The 5,021-nt window shown below is 35.7% G+C and overlaps 1 protein-coding gene across 2 annotated transcripts in view; it reads right to left on the bottom strand.

Moving 5' to 3' along the window:
- LOC106882966 (dnaJ homolog subfamily B member 12) overlaps nucleotides 1–5,021 on the bottom strand; it is a 45,502-nt gene that overhangs the window by 34,103 nt on the left and 6,378 nt on the right. The window lies entirely within an intron of this gene.

Raw genomic sequence — 5,021 nt, forward strand, 5'->3', positions numbered from 1 at the left:
TATATATATATATATATATATATATATATATATATATATATATATATATATATGTGTGTGTGTGACATGTGTGCCTGTGTTTGTATCGTCTTGTCTTGATATCATGCATTGATTGTAAACAAATGGCCCCTATCATACAAGTAGTGTTGCTCATTTGCAATCCTTGATGAAAACAACTCTGGCCACTTTGCTATTTATGGTAAAACCAACCTAGAGGAAATATTACTTTATTTGGAAGTAGGTAAGAGTTGATGGCAGGTAGAGTACCCAGCCATAGATAAATCCATCTTAATGTTCATCTACTGCAAGCATGGAAAAGTAGATGTTAAAATGAAAACAATGACAATATATATATACTACTTCGTGTACTTTGGAAAAATGCCATAATCAAAAGATAATATTCATTGTCCTAAAAATTGGATACACTATAATAGTAATGCTCTTCGATTGCTTAGGCTGATCTGAGTGGCTAGCAGTGTAAAACGGCAGAGCAATAGATCGGCTACCCTGATCTACTGTTGTCATTTCAAAATGCTGTGGTAGTCATCCAATGAACTGATGTTGAGGGATTTAATAAATACAGTAAATGAGTAAAGGTTCTTGTGAAAAGGTGAGAGGGAATGACACACACATTAAGAAGCCTGACTGACTTCAGTTAGCTGGTTTATATTTAATGCTAAAGGGACTTTTGGATTACCCTATATAAATATACATAGACACACAACTTTAGTAATCACACTGCTATAAATTCTTTTCTATATTTAAACTATGGCTTGTGTTTGTGGTTATTCATTAACAGTATTTACAGTTTGAGCAGGCATAAAGTTGCTAGTTTGAAACATCAGCGTTAGCAGACAAACCGATTCATTCCTACATGAAGAGATACGAAGACAGTTTGAAGAACTACTGATCTAACTATATCTATTTATAACTGCCAACAAAAGGGTGGACATAAACTGAGTATAAAAGCACAGTGAGCAGTCTGTTGAAGGTAACTTGTATTTGAGGGGGACCAGGAAGACATGAGAAGTGATAAGAAATGAGAAAAGTGCACCACAAACACAATGAAACATGACCAAAATGAATGGATGCAGGCTGTTCTGTAGACATGTTCAATCCATGCTTGAAAAAAACAGAAGCTAAAATAATAATGACGAAGAGAATAACCAAAAACCTGAAATTAGAAAATACCGAGTGCTATCCGCAAGCACAAGAACACAGTTCAATATCAAAGTTAATTTTGTGTAGATAAGAATAACATCTTTCATTCTTTTTACAGGCATTTTTTTTTAGATTTTACAAGGTTCAGTTCTTGTTGAGATAAGGTAGTATGTGTTATACCAGCAGAGTGGTAGTTCCTGATAGGGTTTCCTATGCTGGACAGGTCAAACAAAGGACAGGGGTCAGTTGAATAAGGACTGCCTCTTCCCAGAGGTAAAAATGGATTTGCATAGGGCCAACACTCTTACCTAGAAAAAAAGCAAAGTTACAAAAGCATTGATGACAATTAATGACCAACAAAACCTAGGAGAGGAAAACCTTCCCTTCAGGAAACATATGACTAAAGCAGAGCTGAAAAAACAGGGATCCAACTGGAGACAAACAGAAAAAACAGCCCATAGTTGGGAACAGTGGGAAAAAAGTCATCAATGGCCTATGCTCCATAGTGAGCAATGGGTTTAAGTATAGGTTAGATGAGGGTATTACTGAGGTATTCTTTTAAAGCCAGATGCCCTTCCTATTGCTAAACCTTATCTACAAGCACAAAGCTAATGGGAGATTTGTTGACATGGGAAATGATAACAATGTCACTGCTTGTGGCTCAGATTTTTGGTGAAGGACAAATATAAACAAACACAGACACACACACAAGGATATTCTTTCAGTTTCAGTCTATCAAATCTATTCATAAACAATAAAGCAATCTAGGATAATAGTAGAAGACATTTGTCCAAGGTACCTTAGGGTGGGACTGAACTCGAAACAACGTGGACAGGAAGTGAACTTCTTAACCATAGCCATTCCTGTGCACTGCAAACCTTTTATTAATTGACTTCACTACAGAATTGCACTGCTATGTCTTGAGTACTTCAACAAATTAAGTTTACTCATAGATATTTGATAAACTTAACACAATAATTTGGAACGGTTAGTACACAATAATAAACAGTAAAACAATCTCAAAGTAAGATATGCATAACAAACAAATTATGGAAAAATGATATTACATAATAAATTAGAAAGATAGTCCATTTGCTTTAATACCATGGTTGTTTCATAGCTACAAATGTCAAGATTTGTAACCTAACAAGTTTGTCAAACAAACATGATTATTTTAACTTATAGGATGGTCATGGCATAATTGAATATATTGATTTCTTACACAGAGACACGACTAACAATCAGTGTTTAGTTGTGGAGTTACATATTGTCTCAAGTCAGCGCTTGGTTACATGTTGCTATTCAGAATATTATTAAGTATACAATTAAAGTTTGTATGCATTTTTGATCTTATTGTACTCTTTAAAAGATGCCAAACATGTTTTCAGTATCCAATGCACGGCATAATTTCATCCATAGTAAAAAATCTTTTGTATGTCTTCTCTTTTCCAAGTACATGAATCCTTCAGCCACCATTCTGTCATGTGCCAATATGAAGGCTTTTCCTTGTATTGATTCCAAGGGGATTTCCTTTTCAAGTATTGTGTATATCCTATTTTGGGAATAAGCACCCATCCTCACATCATGTAAAGAGCAATCAAAAGAATCGACACAGGAAGAACATCTAGCCACAAAACACTGTCTGAAAAAAACCTATCCAACCCAAGCTAGCAAGGAAGTTCAAATATGAAATGATGATGATGATCTAAAAGTGATTTTGTATGTCAAAATCTTTGTTGCAGTTTTTTTCTGAGGAACCTATTGAGCATGTGTATGATTTTATTGCATTCTCTGAGAGAAGTTCTAAGTCAAAACTCAGATTGCAAGTGATAAGGATCACCAAAATATTTATATTGGCATCTTTCTGGAAGCACATTGAGTCAGTATTGAAAATCATGTTGTAGCAGGTCAACAGTCACCTTTACACATTTGGAACCATAGAATTTCATCTGCAATATACCAATCCAAACCTTTAATAATGATAGATTTTACAGTAAGAAATCTATGTTAGTGTTTATACATCAAGATATCAACTGCAAACTTAATGAGATAATTACTTTAGGTAAATCTGACAGGAACAGTGAGGGTACCTCCAGCAAAGAACCCTGTAGTACTCCTGATAGTATAGTAGTTACTACTGATTTGCAAACTACTTGTAGCACTACTATTTAATCAAAACTCTATCCATTCTAAGTCTTAATATTCAATATGTAGTATTTACATTCATATATTACTTCACTAAAATATAGTTTTCATAGGATTTTGCAAAATCTAGTTCAATCACAACCATAATGATCTCTATTTTTTTGTCCTAGCTTTCTGCCAGGTCTTGTGCTGTTGATAGAGGATAGGATTCACAGCTGTTGCACTCCGAAGTCATTTTGACATTCATTGATCAGTTTAATAATATCTAGGTGGAACAAGCACTTTGTACTATTTGGATATCCTTGAAATGATCAATGAATGTCAGATAGTTGCTGGTGTTGCTTGAGACTCTGTTTCAGAGAAGACAGGCGTAACTGATATTTGGCTTTATAGTTTAGTGGGTGAGCTTGAGAAGCTTTTTCATTAATGGGCAGGACATTGGGCTTTATGCCAATCTAAAGAAACATACAGTGTCCAGTGAATGCTGTGTCGTGTCTGTTATTTGCCCATTCATTTGTATTGTTTTCCCATGCTGGCATGGGTTGGACAAGGACATACTTGAGGCAGCCCTTTATAGCCAGATGTCTTTCCTGTCAGCAACCCTTCTCTATTTTTCAAGTAAAGGATATTTTACTCTATTGGCCTCTGAAAGTGAAGATGAGGAATGACAACTTTCACACATATGTGCATTCAGGATTGGCTTCCATACAGTTTCCATCTACCAATTCCATTCACAAGGTATCAGTCAACTCCAGGCTATAGAAGAAGACGCTCGCCCAAGGTGTTATGCAGTGAGACGGAACCCAAAACTGCATGGTTACAAAGTAACTCTGAATCCACGTGAAACATAACTGGGCTTATTACACTAGATGCAATATTATTGATTAAGTGGGCTAAGATTATTAAGTAGGCTTAGGATTCCTTGTGCATCCACTTATATGAGGCCAAAGCTAGTGATTCTTGCCAGGTTAAGTGAAGGAGTTCGCCATCATAATAAGTATCTATTGATACTAAACCACAGATCAGCATCATCATTTAATGTCCACTCTCCATGCTGGCATGGGTTGAATGGTTTGAGATGGAGCTGGCTAGCAGGGAGCAGTCCAGACTCCAACTGTCAGTTACGGCATGGTTTCTATGGTTGGAAGTGCTTCATCATGTACAAGCGAGTGCTGAAAAGTTCTTGGCTTTAAGGGTATTGCGAAAGGCTTGGTTGGAGGCCCAATCTTTCAAGTTCTTTTACAAGGTTTAGAAAAACTGAAGGACTGCTGCAATAAGTATGTGAATCTGAGAGGGGAATATCTATGTATATAAAAATGAGAATGTGTGTCTGTCTGTGTGTGTGTGTGAATCCCTAAAACTCGAACTACGCAACCAATTTCATTCAAATTTTACAGATGCCTTACTTAGGGTTCCAGTTGTGTTTTAGTCAAAAAAATTTTTTAACTTTCTTGCAGAGTTCGAGCCCACGGCAACATAATATCTCCTCCACTATTTAAGTATTACGTGTCAAAAGTGAAACAAAAACACTCATGTCAAATACTTTCACTTTAAAAATGAAACTATTCCACTAACTGAAACAATCACATTTCGATACTGTAGTGACAGATACTTTCACTTTAATGGTTTCAGAGAGAGAGAGATGTATATGTATACATGTATACATATAGATGTATATGTACACATGTATACATATAGATGTATATGTACACATG

The sequence above is a fragment of the Octopus bimaculoides genome, chromosome 6, assembly GCF_001194135.2.
Source record: "Octopus bimaculoides isolate UCB-OBI-ISO-001 chromosome 6, ASM119413v2, whole genome shotgun sequence".
NCBI classification, from domain to species: domain Eukaryota; kingdom Metazoa; phylum Mollusca; class Cephalopoda; order Octopoda; family Octopodidae; genus Octopus; species Octopus bimaculoides.